Genomic DNA, 20,380 nt, shown 5'->3' on the forward strand with positions numbered 1-20,380 from the left:
TGAGGATGCAGGGTCGTGTTTGTGTGCCTAATGTGGATGGACTTTGTGTGTTGATTCTAGAGGAGGCCCACAGTTCCCGGTATTCTATTCACCCGGGTGTTGCTAAGATGTATCAGGACTTGCAGCAGCATTATTGGTGGAGGAGGATGAAGAAGGATATAGTTGCATATGTAGCTCGGTGTCTAAATTGTCAGCCGGTAAAATGTGAGCATCAGAGACCTGATAGTTTGCTTCAGAAGTTGGAGATTCCTGAGTGAAAGTGGGAGCGTATCACTATGAATTTCGTTGTTAGACTCAGATAAAGTTCGATGCAGTTTGGGTCATTGTGGACAGGCTGACTAAGTCAACGCATTTCATTCTTGTGGCAGTTACCTATTCTTCGGAGCGGTTAGCAGAGATTTATATCCTCGAGATTGTCTGTCTTCACGGTGTGCCCGTGTCTATCATTTCTGACCGAGATACGCAGTTCACCTTGCACTTCTGGAGGGCAGTACAACGTGAGTTGGGCACGCGGGTCGAGTTGAGCACATCGTTTCATCTACAGACGGACGAACAATCCGATCTCACTATTCTGATATTGGAGAATATGCTTCGCGCATGTCTTATAGACTTCGGATGATCGTGGGATCAGTTCTTTCCCCTTGCAGAGTTCTCCTACAAAAACAACTACCAGTCGAGCATTCAGATGGCTCCCTATGAGGCATTATATGGTAGGCGGTTCCGGTCGCCAGTTGGGTGGTTCGAGTCGGGGGAGGCTCGGTTGTTGGGTACAGACCTAGTACATGATGCCTTGGATAAGGTCAAGATTATTCAGGATTAATTTCGCACAGCTCGGTCCAGGCAGAAGAGTTATGCCGATCGCAGAGTTTGTGATGTTGCATTCATGGTCGGGAAAAAAGTGTTGCTCCGGGTATCACCCATGAAGGGTGTAATGAGGTTCGGAAAGAAGGGCAAATTGATCCCTAGATATATCGGACCTTTTGAGATTCTGGAGAGAGTGGGAGAGGTGGCTTAGGCTTGCATTGCCACCGGGGTTATCAGCAGTTCATCCTGTATTCCATGTGTCCATGCTCTGGAAGTATCATGGCGATCCGTCCCACGTGTTAGATTTCAGCTCTGTCCAATTGGACAAGAATTTGACTTACGAGGAGGAGCCGATGGCTATTCTAGCCCGGCACGTTCGTCAATTAAGATCGAAGAGTTATCCTTCAGTTCGAGTGTAGTGGAGAGGTTAGCCCGTCAAGGAAGCTACTTGGAAGTCCGAGTCGGATATGCGGAGTATATATCCCCACCTTTTCACCAGCCCAGGTACTTTTCTATGTCCATTCGTGGACGAACGATTGTTTTAGAGGTGGAGAATATAATGACCCGATAGGTTATCTTATGTTTTAGAACCTAATTTTGCGCTTTGAAGCCTTAAAAATCTCACTTTTCCCTCCAAGATTTGTGTGCGCAGTCCGGTCGTGTTTCCGAAAAGCTTTTATGTTAAAAACTGTAAAAAATATGAAATTTTGCTTTGAAATCCATTTGAGTTGACTTCGGTCAACGTTTTGAGAAAACGGATTTGAATTTGTGTTTTGACGGTCCTGGTGGATCCGTATCGTGATTTGGGACCTGGGCGTATGCTCGGAATCGAATTCGGAAGTCCCTAGCCCGAGCTATCGGACTTTGTTGAAATTTGAAAGTTAAAGGCTTAATGATTTTGAAATGTTTGACCGATGTTTGACTTTTTGGATATCGGGTCCGTATTTTGGTTCCGGAACTCGGTATAGGTCCAACAATATATTTATGACTTGTCTGTCAAATTTGGTGAGAAACGGAGTTAGGGTTTGACGTGATTCGGACGTCCGATTTGATATGCTACGGAGTAAAAATTGGACTTAGAGCATTGCTGGTGTGCTTCACTTTTATTGCAGGCCTCAGACCTCGCAATTGCGAGGTCAATCATCGCAATTGCGACCACTGATGGGTTCGCATTTGCGAGCTATTGCGATGAGTAGCTGGGAAGGCCTGAGTTCGCATTTGCGAAGAGGGACAGGGGGAGACAGTGATCGCAAATGCGATCAAATGGTCGCATTTGCGGAGATCATTGTTCGCAATTGCGAACCATTCTTCGCATTTGCGAAGAAAGCAGAAGTGTGGAGAACTTTGCATTTGCGATGGTTTCTTCGCATTTGTGGGGTTCGCATTTGCGAACCCCAGGTCGCAAATGCGACATCTGCACCTGATCAAATATGACTTAGACGGGATTTTTGGTTCATTCTTCAAATTTTCAAACTCAATAACCCTAGAGGCGATTTTTTAAAGAACCTTTCTTCCCCAAATCATTGGTAAGTGATTCTAAACTAGTTTCTTTCAATCTTTCACTACTTTTTCCTAAGATTTCAACCTAAAATATAAAGTTTTCATGGTAGAAATTGGGGGGTTTGGGTAGAATTAGGGTTTTTAAAAATACATAGGGATTTAGACCTCAAATTGAGGTCGGATTCCAAAATAAATTACATAACCGGGCTCGGGGGTGAATGGGTAATCGGATTTTAGTCCGAATTTCGGGTTTGGACCAAGCGAGCCCGGGTGTTGACTTTTGTTGACTTTTTCAATAATGACCTAAATTGAATTCTTTGCAATCGTGTGTAGTTCCTAAGACTTAATTTGAATCATTTGGTTGGTAAATTGCTAGATTCTATTGGTTCGGAGGCTTGATTGAAAAGAAAAGCCGTGGTTGAGCTTTGAGTTTGGTCTTCGGAGCGAGGTAAGTGTCGTAGTTAACCTTGACTTGAGAGAATATAGCTTGTATTTCTATTTGCTACATGTTTAAATGTTGGGGAACAACGTATATGTGAGGTGAAAAGTACTTATGCATTGTAGTCAGGTTAAAGCATGCGGGCGAGGTTTGGTTTCTTGCAATTATAGCTTCCTTTGTTCATATTATCCATGTTTAGACTAGTATTGTTTAATTGATAGTTCTTATCATATTTACGGATCTTCTGGTGATAATTGAGCATTGATTCCGAAGTTGAGGTTGATATAGTGGAACCAAATATTGAAGTAAGGCTTGTACTTGTTATTCTATCTCCCTGTTGTTATTTGTTCATTGCATTATGGTAAGGGAGAGTGTTAATGCACGAAGGGTGATACCATACCATATTGTGAGTGTTAATGCGCGAAGGGTAATGCCTTGCCATATTGTGAGTGTTAATGCACGGAGGGTGATGTCGTACCATATTGTGAGTGTTAATGCACGAAGGGTGATGCCATGCCATATTGTGAGTGTTAAAAGCACGAAGGGTAATGCCGTGTCATTTCTATCGATTTTATGGTGAGGTTGAGAGTAAAAGCACGAAGGGTGATGCCGTGCATTTTTCCTTTACTGTATTTACTTGTTCTTATTGGTTCATAGTATATTGGCTGTTCAAGTTACCATTCTGCTGTAGTTCTCTATCTCGTATTTCCTTCAGCATGCTCCCCCTCCCAATAGTACATGTTTAGCTATTATTGTACATATACTGTTAAATTGCACAGGTTTGTTAGGTAGGTGTCTTGTCATAGCCTCGTCACTACTTCGTCGAGGTTAGGCTCGACACTTACCAGTACATGGGGTCGGTTATACTGATATTGCACTTGTACTTCCTGTGCAGATTTTGGTATTGGTCTCAGCTGATCGAGAGGCGTAGCAGCTCGGATGGTTCATCGGAGACTCAAGGTAGATCTGTTGGCGTTCGCAGACCTTGAAGTCCTCGTCTATCTTTTCTGGGTTTTTTTTCTTTACTGTTTCTTTCGTTCAAACAGTTGTATTTCTTTCAGACTTTTACTTGTAGTAAATCTTAGAAGTTCGTAAATTGTGACTCCAGATCCGGGTGGTAGAAATAAATGAAGTTGTTATATTATTACGCACTCGCTGTATTTCATTTTAGCTTATTTGTTGTTATTTACTGAATTGAACAAGGATTGGTTTAATAATTCTCTAATGTCGTGCCTAGTAAGTGGAATGTTAGGCGTCATCACGGTCTCGACGGTGAGAATTCCGGGTCGTGACAAAAAGCTTTCTATACTGTCTAAGATATCCTGAAATTCGCCTTATGTGTTTTTTCAATATAGTTTGGCTAAAGAGTGTTGTTACATATTGTGGAAAATGGGATAGTAATATAATATTCGCCTCTGTTTTTTAGGAAAATTTTTTACTTGATTATTGGTAAGTATATCAAATTTTGCTCGTAGATAATCCCAATTCTTGCGGAGATGAACATGAACATTAAGGTAAATTGCACTAGTCTACTTCCTAATTTGAAGCTTTCAGATGGATATTCCTATTTGATTAATACTACTATTTAAATTAATATTATACAAAATCACATTAAGTTTCTTGATTTTCTTTTTGAAAAGTTCTTATCATTTGTTGTTCGTCCATCAATTTTAAACTACTCTCTTCTCTCTTAACTTATACATCTTAACCAAAAAAAAAAAAAGAATAACATAAGTAATTTTGATGGTGATCAAAGTTTTCTTTTTATGGAAAAAATTAATGACTTTGCTTGGGACTTTCCCAAAGGTGAAAAGGTAAAAAGGAATGAAAAGATAACAAATGAGAGCTTTTCTTTAATTAGAAAGTATAAGTTAAGACGTTACTTTCGTGTTCTTGGTATTTCATTTTGAGCTCCTTGAAAATGCAATTAATTAGGTAAGGCCAATCAACCTGGCAATACATATTTGACACACTAACATGATGTATATGTAAAAGCAAGTAATCTGTATTGTTGAAAAGGGATGTTTCGTTTTCCCTTTTCTCCTCCTTTTTTTTTTTTTTTGGGGGGGGGGGGGTTTACTTTTATCAGTTTTAATTTGCAAACTATTACAAATTCTAAAATACGCTTAGTAGCTGCTCTAACATGTGAATAAAAATTAAAGATTCTCTTTCATATAAAGAAGCCTGTTAAAGAACGTTTGATAACGGAGCAAATGAAGACCAAGAATCAAGGGATTTCATCATCAAAGTGGATAAACTCTTTTACTTTCAGCTTCAACATAAATATGTGTACATGGGGCATATCATGCCCAAATTTCAGTACAGAATGCAGTTTAAATAAAGCCCTCTACATCCCCACAACTGCGGTTTATCAAATGTATATATAAGGAAGAAAAGAGATAAAGAGGACCAAAAACAATGGATACCAGAAGTCAGAAAATGCATTCCTCAATTCAAGAATAGGATTGCTATGGTACAGGGATGAGAATATCATATGATATTCAAGGTTTCATTAAGGTTTTCTTGATATAATTCAGAACTTTGTCCACGTCAACTGTCCATGCAACTGAAACTGGAGAACACTCTGTCCACGGATTGCTTGTATTCCATCTACATAAAATTTATTGTTATAATCCAAATCTAAAGATGAGCCGAGGGTTTACGGAAACACTTCTCTGCCTTCCTATAGGTAGGGGTAGGGGTCTGCATACACACTACCCTCCTAAGATCCACTTGTGCGATTTCACTGGGTTGTTGTAATCCAAATCTAAAGAATGGAGTTAGACTCTAAGATTTGCGTGACGTGATCAGTTGAGGATACTTACTTCTTTAGTCCTTTGTCCAAGAGCGTGTACCCAACGCAAATGCCCTGTGTCTCAACCCGTACAACGCCTTTCTTGTACGAGAAGAGGTCAGGTCTAAGTAGTGCCACAAAAGTGACAGGATCGTGAAGAAAAACTCCTGAAAAGTAAAATTTGCTCGGAATTATTATAGCGAGGTATCAAGTAACAAGGGTCAAGAAATAAATTGAGGGAAGGTGGGTTAAGAACATATTGTGCGTCCAAAAACAATGTAAGAACTGAATCAACAACAATAACAGCAAACCCAATATAATCTCACAAGGAGGTCTGATGAGGGTAATGTGTACGCAGACCTTATCCCTACCTTATGAAGGTAGAGAGGTTGTTTCCGATAGAATCTCAGTTCAAGAAACAATGACAAGGAAATGTAAGGACAGAAAAAGAGTACCATAATAGTCATCTGACTTTACATTAAAATCTCGGTAAAATTTGCACATGTTGCACAATAATTTGACATGTTTTCCGTCGGATTGCCTCAGTTCGTCAAGGTCAGCATCTAAAACAAGAAAAAAAAGGAAAATATGAAGTCTGAACTGAAAATTGAAATACATCTACACTTAAGGTGGAAAACAAGAAGAGTGATAGAAACTAAGAGTCCACCAAATTGTATAGGTTCCCACAGTAAGTAATAGACTGTAAAACCAAATAATATAGGGAACCGGGTTCTCTATCTGTTCCCACAGTAAATCGGCAGTAAATAAAGAACATGTGATATTTACGTGGAAAACTCCTTGCTCAAGGGATTAAAAATCACGACCTACCCTAGTAGGATTTCAACTCCACTAAACGGAGCAAACGTCAGATTACAACCTATTGCAATCTAGGAATTAAACTATTAATCTCTCACCCCTTACAATAACTCTATTGTAAGCCCTTTGCAATAACTCTATCACAAAGCAACAAGCCTTGACTAACTATAGTCAAGAAACTAAACCAAACAATGGTTTAAATATGTCCTACAAAGATACTTCTTGAAAGTAGCGTAGGATTACAAATGAAGAACAAAATAACAAAGACTCAACAAACCTAAGGACTTAAGATATTTTCAATCTTTGGATCTGGTCCTTGAAGTTGCAACAGCTTTGTTCTTGAGAGAGAGGTGGTGGCTAGCACTTGAGAGAATATTATCTTTTGATTGGCAAGTGTTGAAGAGATAAAATCCCTTGCTTCATGTTGATAATATGTGTGTGTGATGTCATCAAGGATGATGCAATAAAGTGTCCTTTAGTTTGGCCTTAGCAAGCTACAACTGTGCTGTTGTACTGCTGCCAGACGGTACAGTGCAACAACCTACCAGACAGTACAGTGCAACAGCTTTTATAGCTGTAGAGTTGACTGTACGACGACTAGGGGAACTGATCCATAATTGTTCCTTCTGATGTTCCCTTATCTAATTTCATTGAGAATTAAACCAGACATCTGACTAGTTACTCTGAATGCAAGGGAACTAATTGTATTAGGTTCCTTATCTGATTTTCTCATAAAGTTTGTCAAATCATCAAAACAAAAGACATATAACTTATCAATTTCCCCCTTTTTGATGATGACAAACTTAGAATTGATATTCCCCCTAAGAACCAGATCTCTACATTATTTAACCTACGAATCAGCCAATTCCCATTGAGAACCAGAACAAAGGAACTGATCACAACCGGTTCCTCGAGATTATTTGGTAAATCATCAAAACACAAAATAGTATAACTTATCAATTTCCCCCTTTTTTGGTGATGATAAACGCAGAATTGATATTCCCCCTGAGAATCAGATTCCTTACATATATTGATCACATCTGGTCCGTACCTGGTTCCTTGAGAATATTTGGTAAATCATCAAAATATGAAACATCATAACTTAGAGCAATTTTCCCTTTTTTGATGATGACAAACCCAAACATGATGTTAGCCTTGAGAACCAGATTCCTCATATGTTCCCCTGCGGATCAGACCTATAACCAACATGTTATCAGCAACGTTCCCCCTGCGAAGCAAAGCTATCTTTCATGCACAACACATAATATCAATTCAATTTTGTTCCTCCCCCCTGTTGACACCTACGTAACTTCCCCCTTTTTGCATCATTGAAAAGAATAACAGAAGAAGCATAACCAAAAAGAAGTTCAACAACATTAACTCATGCCACTTGGGCAACACAACATAAATAATAACAAGAACAACAAGTGAATGTCATTGCACAAAATAGAGTGATTGCCCATAGTAGAGTAATTATAACAAAAGCACAGTAATTTCAACAATACAGAATATGACAATTTAAACTCTAAAGTACTAATATCATCAAACATAGGGAATAAAAGAAGATATGAATTCGAGGGAATTTTGAAGGAGTGAAAGACATGGATCACTGGGCAGGAAGAAAAGTAAGGGGCTAAGGCATTGATAAGCTTGTCCATTCGTTCATTCATAATCCTTTGATCAATGATCATATGCTCTCTCAGGTTCTCCACGTGTTTCCTCAATCTTTCATTCTCACCCTTCAAATTAGAATTATATTCTGCCAAGGGTCCACGGGGACCTGGTTCTCTACCTATCTGAGCAGGTTGAACCATCAATCAGATCACCAAGAATCTCTCCAAGCTTCTCCTCATCAAGAACAAACTCAGTCCCATGCACATATAGCATCAGAGTATCACATACACCATAGAAGTTTTTACTTCTTCTTCATATACGTTGGGACTTGGAGGAACAAAGAGGTGATTCTATTTTTGGAACTCAACAATGTCAAGAAGTTTCGTCATTTTTCAGCAATATCAGAGTCAACATTCTGCCTAACAATACTTTTTGAGACTTCAGAGTCTTCTACCTCTCCAAACCCGATAACTCAACCTTTTGCTTCTGTAAGGAACCAGGTTCGTCACTCACACTACCTTTTCTTTCCCTGAGCGGCCATGTCTCCCTCTTCTTCTTCTCAATCTGTTCACCCTTATCATCTGCTGTATTTTTCTCAGCCAACTTTCTTTTCTTCATTTTTTTTTTGAATTCTTTCTCACAAGTGAAGATTTTTCCACTTCATATTCTCTTCCACAATCACCACATTAGCAGGTCACACCACTTCATCATCAATCAGCCTACTTTTCATCAATTCTTTCTACTGGATCGGAGGTTCGTTTAAGCACAGAACTCACGAGAAAAAGATTTTCATCGGAATTAACATCCTAAGAAGGATTTGAGGGACCATGTCCCTCATTCAGTTCCCCATTTTCCAGCACATTTACTGATTTCCCCATCCTTCAAGTCTTCTACAAACCCAACAACAATTTCAGCCTCACTCTCTAGAATGTTATATCTACCCTATTCCTTTTCAGTTAAAGTCCCATCAAAACTTACCAAAGACTGTTTGGGTTTCGATTCAGATGGAGTTAGTATTTTGGAAGGTGACAGAGTTGGGTTCACTTCTGGTATATTTGGAGAGAATGATTCTTTTTGAGATAAGGTTGATTTAGTTTTGAAGAAAAGAATCAGTTTTGGTTGGGTGTGAGAGAAGGAAATGGTTTCTTAGGGCAACGGGTCAGTTCAGAAAAGGTTTAACATTTTGGACTTCAAATATTTGGAGAGAGACGGGGATAAATTAATGACATTACACTCCAGCAATTTAAAAGTCATATAAGTATTGAAGAGACTACTAACCTGAGTCACAGGAACCAGGTTCCTTGACGGTTTTTGAAAATTTGAGCAAAAACTCCTAGAAGTGCAATGTCACTCTTACTTGTTTTATCCTGAAACTGCCATGTATGTATACCAGTAACACTATAGATTTGAGTTAGATGTCGCCAAAAAATACTTTTTAGCATTGTACCTTTCCTTCTTATCATAGCCAATCATCGAGGGACCGGGTCTTTAGTTAAGCTTGATCAACCCCAACTCCTGACAATTTCTTTCAAAGTGTTCCCTGCTCAGTGCCTTAGTGAAGATGTCTGCTACCTGGTCCTCCGTCTTCCAGAAGTTCATACAAATCAAACCCTTTTCAACATTATCCTAAAAAAAGTGATGTCACACATCAATGTGCTTTGTCCTTTTATGTTGTACCGAGTTCAAGCTGTAAATACAACGAGGTCTTCAAGATGTTTCTTGATCTGTAGTAGTTGAGCACAACAAGAAGCATCAGCCACGTATTCGGCTTCAGCAGTAAAAAGAGCCATACAGTTTGTTTCTTTGTACCCCATGAGATCAAGCATGACCCCAGAAAATGTGTCGTTCTAGATGTGCTCTTTCTATCCACTAGATATTCAACATAATCAGCATCAACATATCCAACCAAGTAAAAAGTATCTCCTGAAAAATATTCAAGGACCAGGTCCTGCGGTCCCTTAGGATACCTCAAAATTCCCTTGGCAACATTCAAGTGAGAGTCTTTTGGACCAGGTTCCAATCATTGTTCTGTCTGAAGGCCTAGGGACCAGGTGCCACACTTTGTTCCTCTCAACTAGAGGTGGCAAAATGGGTAAAAGAAAATAATTATCCCCCCATATTATCCATTAAAAAATGGGTTGGATAATGAACTTTTTAAAAATGGGTTGAGTATGGATAAGAACCATATTATCCACTTAGAAAATGGTTAACCAAATAGATAATCAATGGATAACTAATGTGCTTAACTTTTTCATTTGTAAAGCCTCAAATTGGGGGTTCCTCAAGTTTGGGAGACTAGGAATTCCCCCATAAGTGATCATATTCAAGAAGTCATGGATAATATCGATATCAATATCCACCGGATAACCCATTTTTTATCCGTCTCAAATACGGGTCGGGTCGGATAATTTATCCGTTTTTTGAATTACCCGTTTTCGACCCGCGAATATCTGACCCTAGCCGACCCGCCTGTTTGTCGCCCCTACTCTCAACTGATGGAGTTCTTTTTGCATAGCAGCTATCCAGTTAGTATTTTTCAATGCTTCTTTGATGTTCTTAGGCTCGATTTGAGACAAGAAGGCTGAGAGGGCAAACATGTTCCTTCTCTTAGAACTAGGTTGAATACCAGAGTCTAAGGGTGTGATTTTATTTTGAAGGGATTTGAAATCTTTTGCTTCTAGTTGGATACTTGAACTTTAGAATTTGAAGGACCAGGTTCCTCCATATTTGAAACATCATTAACATTAATAGAATTATGACTTCTACTCCTTTGTTCTGCATCAGGAGTGTCTAATGCAGCATCAACAACCCTATGTTCAACTTCAGTTGAGGTGATAAAGGGACCAGGTTCCTCTGTGTCTTTTGGAGATTGTGCTGCATCTCCTTAATCATTTTGCTTGATTTGACTCATCAAATCAGTTTTTCCATCTACAATATTTATAGCTTCACCGGGAGCATTTGTAAATTCTCCATCTTCATTTTCTTTGTTATGTGACCATTTGCCACCATTCTTGAGAACAAAATATTTTGCATCCAAAGGCTATCGGGTAAGTCAGATTGAGTTTTCTCCCATTGAGCAATTCATAGAGAGACTTTTTGAGAAGGGACCTGATCATGCATTTGTTAATCAAGTAGTAAGCAGTGTTGAATGCTTCATCCCACGAACCAGGTCCTTTATAACCAACTTGTTCAGCAAATAAAAACTCACATGCCCCAATGGTCTGTGCCATAACTCTACATTTTCATCAATGACACTTAGGCATATTATATCACACCATTCAGTGAATCAAGGTCTGCAACATAGATGTTCTTGAATCGCTTGGCTATCAATACCATTTCACCAATTTTAAGATTGGTGAAAGTGCAGGATTTGGACAAGAACTTCACTTCATTTTTCCTTATCACGGATTTGAGACACACTCAACAAGCTATATTTCAAGCCATTCACATAGTACATATTTTTAATTGCATGGGAGAGTATTTTGTCAATTTTGCCAACACTAAGAATATAGCCTTCTTGACATTTTCAAAGGACACACTCCCACCTTGGAAGGCCTAGAGTGAAAGGAAATCATTCATTCTTCTAGTTTTATGCTTAGAGCAACCACTATTCATGTGCCATTTATTTGATTGCTTCCTCTCACTCCAGCTTGCACACGAAATCAATAATTAGACTTAGGAACCCAAGCCAGCTTGGGTCCCTTATAATGATAGAATGGGCGGATCAAACTTCTGTTTGCCCATGCAGGCAATATATATTTTTTTTTCAGGGAACCAGGTTCCTCAACAGTAGGCCTCTTTTCAACAAAAACTTTATTTTTCTGCAAAGACTGAATTTTAGTTTTATAACAGTCCTTATAATGACCCGTTTGACCACAGTGAGTACACAACCAATTATCAGCCACTTTTACATACTTTCTATAGGGATTATAGGAGGTTTTAGCTTTTTGGAACTCGATTCCTTGCTTGTTTCCACCATTACTCTTGTACATAGATGTTATTACATCAGAGGACCAGGTACAATTAAGTGACTTATCAAGATCATTTTTAACCCTTTACAAATCCTCCTGAAGTTGTCTATTCTTTTCAAGCTCAGCAACAAGACTTGTTTTAACTTTCTTAAGCTCACTCTCAAGCTCAAGTTGAGCCTCACAAGCCACTTCTTTACCCTTAGTATTGTCCATCCATTTTTTCGTTTGGTTTGTCAACAAGTTATTTTCTCTAGTTACTTCTTCCACTTGTTCCTTCAAATCTACAATGAAAACTACCATATTATCCCTCTCTTGTTCTATGTCACCAATTTCTTCTATTAAAGTATTTTTCTCATTAATGAGGCTATGATAGGCATCAATCAACACATTTGCTAAGGACATCAATTTTTTCTTAGAGTAGGTTTTCAAATTTCTTTGAACATCAAGAAAACTTACCTCATCCTTGTCCTCATCATTATCAGATTTGGCCATGAGTGCAAAGATTGACTCATATTCTAAAGATACATTGTCAGCAACCATCAGAGATGTATCTCCTTGGTCATCTTCACCTTCAGATTCACCAGAGGAAATTCCTCAGTCAGCCAGGGCTTGCTTCACCATGTTATCAGCAGCATCTCTTCTTTTGAACTTTCTGTCAGGGACCTGGTTCCTCTTAGCCACATTTTCAACATTGGTTTTGTAATGATACTGCTTATGAAGAGGATAGTCTTTAATGAAGTGTCCAGGCTTTCCACACTTATGACAATAATCATTTCCTTTGAAATTCTTGTTGGAACTTCCTTTCTTTGGAATCTCACTATTTTTTCGAATCATCTTTTGGAATCTTTGAGTGAGATACTCCATGTCAGATTCATCACTACTTGAATCCTTCTTGGCGGCCTTGAGAACCAGGTTCTTCTCCTTCCTGGGCTCTCTTCTTTCGAGATCCTTCTTTCTCTTCATCTCATAAGTTTTGAGATTTCCAATAAGCTCGTTAATAGTCAGCTTCTACAGTTCTTTGGCTTCAGTGATAACATTAACATTGCTCTCCCAGAAACCTGGTAGAACACTGAGTATCTTCCGGACCAGCTTGTTGGTTGGAATGATTTCACAAGTGAATGAAGCTCATTGATTATGGAGGTGAAGCGGGTATGCATCTCTTGAATGGACTCATCTCTTTCATTTTAAAGAGTTCATACTCAGTTGTAAGCATATCTATTTTCGACTGCTTTACCTGAGTAGTCCCTTCGTGAGCCGTTTGAAGAGCTTCCCAGATTTCCTTGGCAGATTCACATGCCGAGATACGATTATACTCGTCTAGTCCAATACCACACACAAGAATCTTCTTCACCTTGAAGTTCTTCTTAACAGCTTTTCGGTCAGCACCATTGTATTCTTTCTTGTCTTTGGAACAATCTTTGTTCCCTATCCAACAGCCTTCATAGGGACAAAGGGACCATCACAAATCACGTCCCAAAGCTCGTAGTCTTAGGCCATAATGAAGTCATGCATTCTTATTTTCCACCAACCATAGTATTGGCCGTTGAATCTTGGGGGTTTATAGGTTGATTGTTCTTCCTCGAAGTTTGGTGGAGCAGCCGTGATGGGGATCCTTTCTAGGTGTTAACCTTTTAGAAAGAACCTGCTCTGATACCAATTGATAGAAACTAAGAGTCCACCAAACTGTATAGAGAACCAGGTTCTCTATTAGTTCCCACAGGAAGCAATAAACTATAAAACCAAACAGTATAGGGAACCAGGTTCTCTATCTGTTCCCACAGTAAATCGGCAGTAAATAAAAAATACGCGATATTTACGTAAAAAACTCCTTGCTCAAGGGATTAAAAATTACGACCTACCCTAGTAGTATTTCAACTCCACTAAACCGAGAAAACTTCATATTCCCTCACCCCTTACAATAACTCTATTGTAAGCCCTTTGCAATAACTCTATCACAAAGCAACAAATCTTGACTAACTCTAGTCAAGAAACTAAATCAAACAATGGTTTAAATATGTCCTACAAAGACTCTTCTTGAAAGTAGTGTAGGATTACAAATGAAGAACAAAATAACAAAGACTCAACAAACCTTAAGGACTTAAGATATCTTCTATCTTTGCATCTGGTCCTTAAGGTTGCAACAACTTTGTTCTTGAGAGAGAGGTGGTGGCTAGCACTTGAGAGAATATTATTTTTTGATTGGCAAGTGTTGAAGAGATGAAATCCCTTGCCTCATGTTGATAATGTGTGTGTATGATGTCATCAAGGATGATGTAATAAAGTGTCCTTTAGTTTGGCCTTAGCAAGCTACAGCTGTGCTGCTGTACTACTGCCAGACGGTACAGTGCAACAACCTAACAGACGGTACGGTGCAATAGCTTTTATAGCTGTAGAGTTGACTATACGATGACCAGGGAAACTGATCCATATTTGTTCCCTCTGATGTTCCCTTATCTGATTTCATTGAGAATTAAACCAGACATCTGACTAGTTACTCTGAATGCAAGGGAACTAATTGTATTAGATTCTTTATATGATTCTCTCATGAAGTTTGTCAAATCATCAAAACAAAAGACACATAACTTATCAAAGAGTTTGGAAAATCTCATTCCTGAACAAGCGCTTACCTGTCATTTTGATTTGTGTAGTAATGTTAATACCAACAACATCAATATTTGCTCCTGAGGTAAACACAATATCTGCAGCCTCTGGATCCCCATATATCTGCATTGTCAGAACACTTTCTAAATTAGATAATCAAATAATACAAATATTTCTGAACGGCCGGACCACAATGGTTTATTGTACGCAGCCTTATCCTATATTTCTGCAAGAGGTTGTTTCCATGACTCGAACTTATGATCTATTGGTCACATAGCAACAACTTTATCAGTTACGCCAAGTTCCCCTTCTAAGTTAACGATGAGCTTAAGAAAAAAAAAATCAGTTTTAGATAGTCCTATGAATTAGGGTTTCAAACAACTATGAGATATACTGGCATGTTTTTGCACATTGTCAATATCGATTTACTTATAAACGGATTAATGTGAAGTCAAACTAAAAGGGAAAGAAGATGACGCACATTTGCTTCTGCAGCAGGATTAACATTTCCCAAAGCAAAGAAGGAACCACCAAGTATCACCACCCTCTTCACCTTGCTTGCAAAGGTTGAGTCCCTTTTAACAGCCTAAACCGAAACACAACAACTAAAATATTGCAAATGAAAAGCAATAAAAACCCTCGAAAGTTTCTAATTTTTGAGATACAACTCACCAAAGCCAGATTAGTCAGTGGTCCTAGTGCAAGTATAGATACTTCACCAGGATATTCGGATACTTTATCAACCAGAAATTCAGATGCAGATTTCTCAATTTTCTTAGAATTTGGAGCAGGTAAACATAAGTTGCCTAATCCGTCGGAACCACGAACAAAGTCCGCAACATGTGGCTCCCCTCTCTACATAATGTTAATATCCAAGTCAGGTGATAGTTCACTTGAGAAAATATGGACGAGAAATGAACGCGGGATGCCTTGTGCACCAGATACAAAGAACTAACTGGCCAAGCAAATTAAACAGTGATCATAGCAGGAAAGATAAGCATAGAATTATGATTGCATATTTCCCTAGCAACCTGAAATATGGTTAAGCTTTTGCAATTACACATAAACCTAATTACCTTCAAAGATTCAAGGCTACCCTCTGCCACTGGGATATCTGGATATCCTTCAGTCTCACACTATCCTTTTGCAAATTAAAAAGGTGACTGATCGAGATTTTGTTCTGAAGACATCAAAATGCTTAAATCAAGGATTAATGTAAAAGCATACCAAAATTAATGCATTTCTTCTCAACTTCTGGAGTTTGGAATGCCATTAGTTTCGCCACGCTGTCATCTACATATCAATAAAACTCAATCAGATCAATGAGAACATGTCGAACAGGACCGTACTTGGCCAAATAAACTACACAAGTTAACCAGATCAAAATTTGTCTTGAAAATGAAAGAGGCTTCACAGTCCATAGAGTGGACAAGTTATTTCCACATTTTAGAGGATAACAAAGAATAGAGTATCTTCTATGATTATATTAAAAGGGCATATAGTTCGGTTTGTTCTGTAATGAACTGTGAACATTTTTTACATTTCAGAGAGTTGTTTGGCTCAACAAGAAAGAGCTCTTCTGAGTTCTAGCTTTTCAAATTCCCCACATTGATGCTCCCAAAAATGTTTCTTCCAAATTAAGAAAAACATCAAGAAAGAAACTCTCAAAATTTTAGTATAAGGTAAAAACCTTCTACCTTATAGTTATGCGTAAGGCAATCAAAGTTAGCAAACAAGAACTTGTCCTAAAGCTATTGTCGAACAATGACAGAAATCATAAACAACAATTAGCCAAAAGAGTCATAAAAATGATGAACTCAGCCAATTTTGGTAATTGGCTATATCTCTGCATTATATCTTTTCTTTATGAAGGCAACACACATGTCTTTACAGAGAGAATATCAAATGTTTAATCCTGCGATCGACTAGATGGAACTCTTAGAATTTGATCCGATCAGCAAAGATCATAACATAAATAACGAAAATAAGTGAATGTTCCAGCAATGTTAACTTTTTCAAACATCTCTTTGAAGAATGATAGCAGAGAGTATTAAATAATAAAAATCCATAGAGCCAAAGGATATGAACTGATCATCTTTGTATCAGAAAATTTCATGTATAGATGTTTTGTTTAACCATAATCGGCCTATTTACTTTTCACCCAATGTTATCAAAATACATGGTTCTAAAAACGAACTCATAGGATGGCACCGTAGCAGTGGCGGAGCCAAGATTTTCGCTAAGGATTATCAAAATATAAGAATTTAAATACACCGTAAAATGAAGAGGAGTCAATGTATCGTAAATATACATAAAATAAAAAAATTTAGGATGTCAACCGACACACCCCTGGTTCAATGTGGCTCCGCCACTAATCATCAGTATTTTCTTTCTTTAATGTTGTGGAGGTACATACAAATATTCCTAATATGTCATCGTTCATTCAAGAAATTTGAAACTCAATAGCAATAGAACAAAAAATTGCTCAAAAATGCTAAAGAATACAACTTTAAGGAAGAGGAAAATCTTACCAATGCCAGGATCAGTATCTATGATGATCTTTTCACGCTTTTTAGCAAGAAAATCGCTGTCAGTATTCGACATCTTTGTCTAGGAAACTCCACGGATTACCAAGAAGTTGAAATTCAAGAAAATGAAGGAGCTTTTAGAAATGGTTAATATTTAGTGCGTTTAGAAAATGGAAGTGTAATAAACAAATGAACTTCAAATTACAAACGTGTGGGTTAAGCTAAAAAAAGATGGAGTTGTATAGTCAGCTCTGACGATGAGCTGAATTTTTATATACAGCAAGCTCTATTATTTCCCACCAACTGTTCTCTCCTCTATATATAGTGTCGTCGATTTACATGAGTTAATGGGTTCGTTCTTTATGCATACAAACAAATAGTATTAGTACTACTATAGGCTTGGGAATATTATAGTGCGTAAACAAATGGCTTAGTTTTACTGGCTACGAGTATCCTAATTTTATTAACTTTGTCATTATAATGCTAAGCAAGTCATAATGGCGAATAAAGAGGCGTGATGATCTTCACCTTTACACTTTCATACTTTATACTTAATCACTTATGAGTTGTTTGTTGAAATATTCGAGGAGATTAATTATCTCACTTTTTATTAGGAATAACTAATTTCACCATTTTAGTAAACATTATTTCGGGATTGACTAATACCCCAAATCAAACATGGGATAAAGTTAATCTCAAACTTTATCCCGAAATTATTATTCTTTTCTCGTGTACCAAACTACCACTCACACCTCTCGTAGGCTATATAATAAAAAATAAATTATTAATACCTCAAGAACAAGGAAATAATCAAGAAAAGAAAGTGCAACGTTCTTGGATAAACTCATAAACTGAACTCAGTAAGGGGATAATTAAGAACCTAAACATTTAACTAAAGGTGAAGAGATAATCTCATAATCATCAGGCCACATCACTTGGTAATAGTATTATTGTACTTCGTATTCACTTATTTGATAACGAGTACTCCTAAGATTTTTATTCTTTAAATGTATAAATTTCTCTTAGACGATTAATAAATATTATTGTAGTAAAGGATACTAATTACTATAATATTAATTGAGTGAAACTATTGGAAGTAACAGCTTGTCAGAATGGTTGATATGTATTGTTTCGTAATGTATCATATAATATTGTATCTGTATCGTTTTGATGTATATAATGTTTGGATAGATTGTATTATTTATCGTCGTTTCATGATATCATGCACCAATAATATGAAAAATAAAATTGCAATATTATAAAGCAAAAGTAAGGTATTAGAAGTAAAATTATTATATAAAAGGTAGAATAAAGGATAAAATAGAATTATTTAATAATAAGGAATGGCAAGATGAGCGAAAAAATAAGGTAATGATGCGATCACATCAAATTGGTCGTTTCATAAAGTGACATTTTTCGTCGTTACGTAACGACGGATTTAAAAATACGATACAATAAAATTTAAGTAAACAACAACAACAACCTAGTAAAATCCCACTAATGGGGTCTGGGGAGGGTAGTGTGTACGCAGACCTTACCCCTACCCCGAAGGAGTAGAGAGGCTGTTTCCGAAAGACCCTCGGCTCAAAAAAAAAGACAAAAGGGACAAAAAGGGAGACAATATTAGTATCACAACAACAATCATAGGATAAATAGGAACACCATGAAATCCAGAAGAAAGATGCAAAGTAAAGGGAGACAATATTAGTAAATATTAGTATCACCACAACAGTCATAAGTAAAATAGGAACCTCATGAAATCTAGAAGAAAGATGTAAAGCAAAAGCGATAGCTAGTAAATAGGACCTGCACTGAAAAGAGAAATAGTAAGCCACAATATTCCCACTAGTTATCTTAATAAAAAATAAAAAAAACCTACATGGCTAGTCCCACCATGTTACGAAGTAAGGCACGACTCAACTACCTCCTAACCTACAACCCTAATACTCTACCTCCACATCTTCCTATCAAGTGTCATGTCCTCGAAAATCTGGAGCCTCGCCATATCCTGCCTGATCACCTTTCCCCAATACTTCTTAGGCCGCCCTCTACCTCTTCTCGTGCCCTCCGTAACCAGCTGCTCACACCTCCGTACCGGAGCATCTGGGCTTCTCCTCTGAACATGTCCGAACCATCTAAGCCTCGCTTCCCGCATTTTATCATCAATGGGAGCCACATGCACCTTCTCCCGAATATCATCATTCCTAATCTTATCTATCTTAGTGTGCCCGCACATCCACCGTAACATCCTCATCTCTGCTACTTTCATCTTCTGGATATATGAGTTCTTAACAGGCCAACACTCAACCCCATACATCATGGCTGGTCTAACCACCGCTTTATAAAACTTACCTTTGAGTATCGGTGGCACTCTCTTGTCACACAAGACTCCAGATGCTAACCTCCACTTCATCCATCCTATCCCAATACGGTGTGTGACATCCTCGTCGATCTGCCCTCCCCCCTGGATAACCGAACCAAGGTACTTGAAGTTGCCTCTACTCGGGATGACCTGCGAATCAAGCCTCACATCCACACCCACTTCCTCTGGCTCAGCGCTGAACTTGCACTCCAGGTATTCCGTCTTCGTCCTGCTCAGCTTGAAACCCTTAGACTCAAGAGCCTGTCTCCAAACCTCCAGCCTCTCGTTAACACTGGCTCGCGACTCATCAATCAGAACTATGTCATCGGCGAATAGCATGCACCATGGCACATCCCCTTGAATATGGTGTGTTAACGCGTCTATCACTAGGGCGAATAAGAACGGACTGAGCGCAGAACCTTGGTGTAGCCCCATTACAACAGGAAAATGCTCAGAGTCGCCTCCTACTGTCCTAACCCGCATCTTAGACCCATCATACATGTCCTTAATCGCAATAATGTAGGGAACCAACACACCTTTTGCCTCCAGGCATCTCCAGAGAATTTTTCTAGGAACCTTGTCATATGCTTTCTCTAGGTCAATAAACACCATGTGCAGATCGTTCTTCCTCTCTCTGTATAGTTCCACCAACCTTCTAACAAGGTGTATAGCTTCTGTAGTCAAACGACCCGGCATGAATCCGAACTGGTTGTCGGATACAGACACCGCCATCCTCACCCTCGCTTCAACCACCCTCTCCCATACTTTCATGGTATGATTCAGCAATTTGATACCCCTATAATTGTTACAATTCTGGATATCACCTTTGTTCTTATATAATGGAACCACCGTACTCCACCTCCACTTATCCGGCATCCTTTTCCCCTTAAAAATAATATTAAATAACCTAGTCAACCACTCCAAACCTGCTCTCCTCACACACTTCCAAAA

General features: G+C 38.3%; 1 pseudogene; it reads right to left on the reverse strand.

Moving 5' to 3' along the window:
- Nucleotides 1–4,986: 4,986 nt before the first annotated feature.
- On the reverse strand, nt 4,987–17,365 carry LOC107829476 (uridine nucleosidase 1-like; annotated as a pseudogene).
- Between the last annotated feature and the right edge of the window lie 3,015 nt (nt 17,366–20,380).

The sequence above is a fragment of the Nicotiana tabacum genome, chromosome 24 (genome assembly GCF_000715075.1).
Source record: "Nicotiana tabacum cultivar K326 chromosome 24, ASM71507v2, whole genome shotgun sequence".
NCBI lineage: Eukaryota > Viridiplantae > Streptophyta > Magnoliopsida > Solanales > Solanaceae > Nicotiana > Nicotiana tabacum.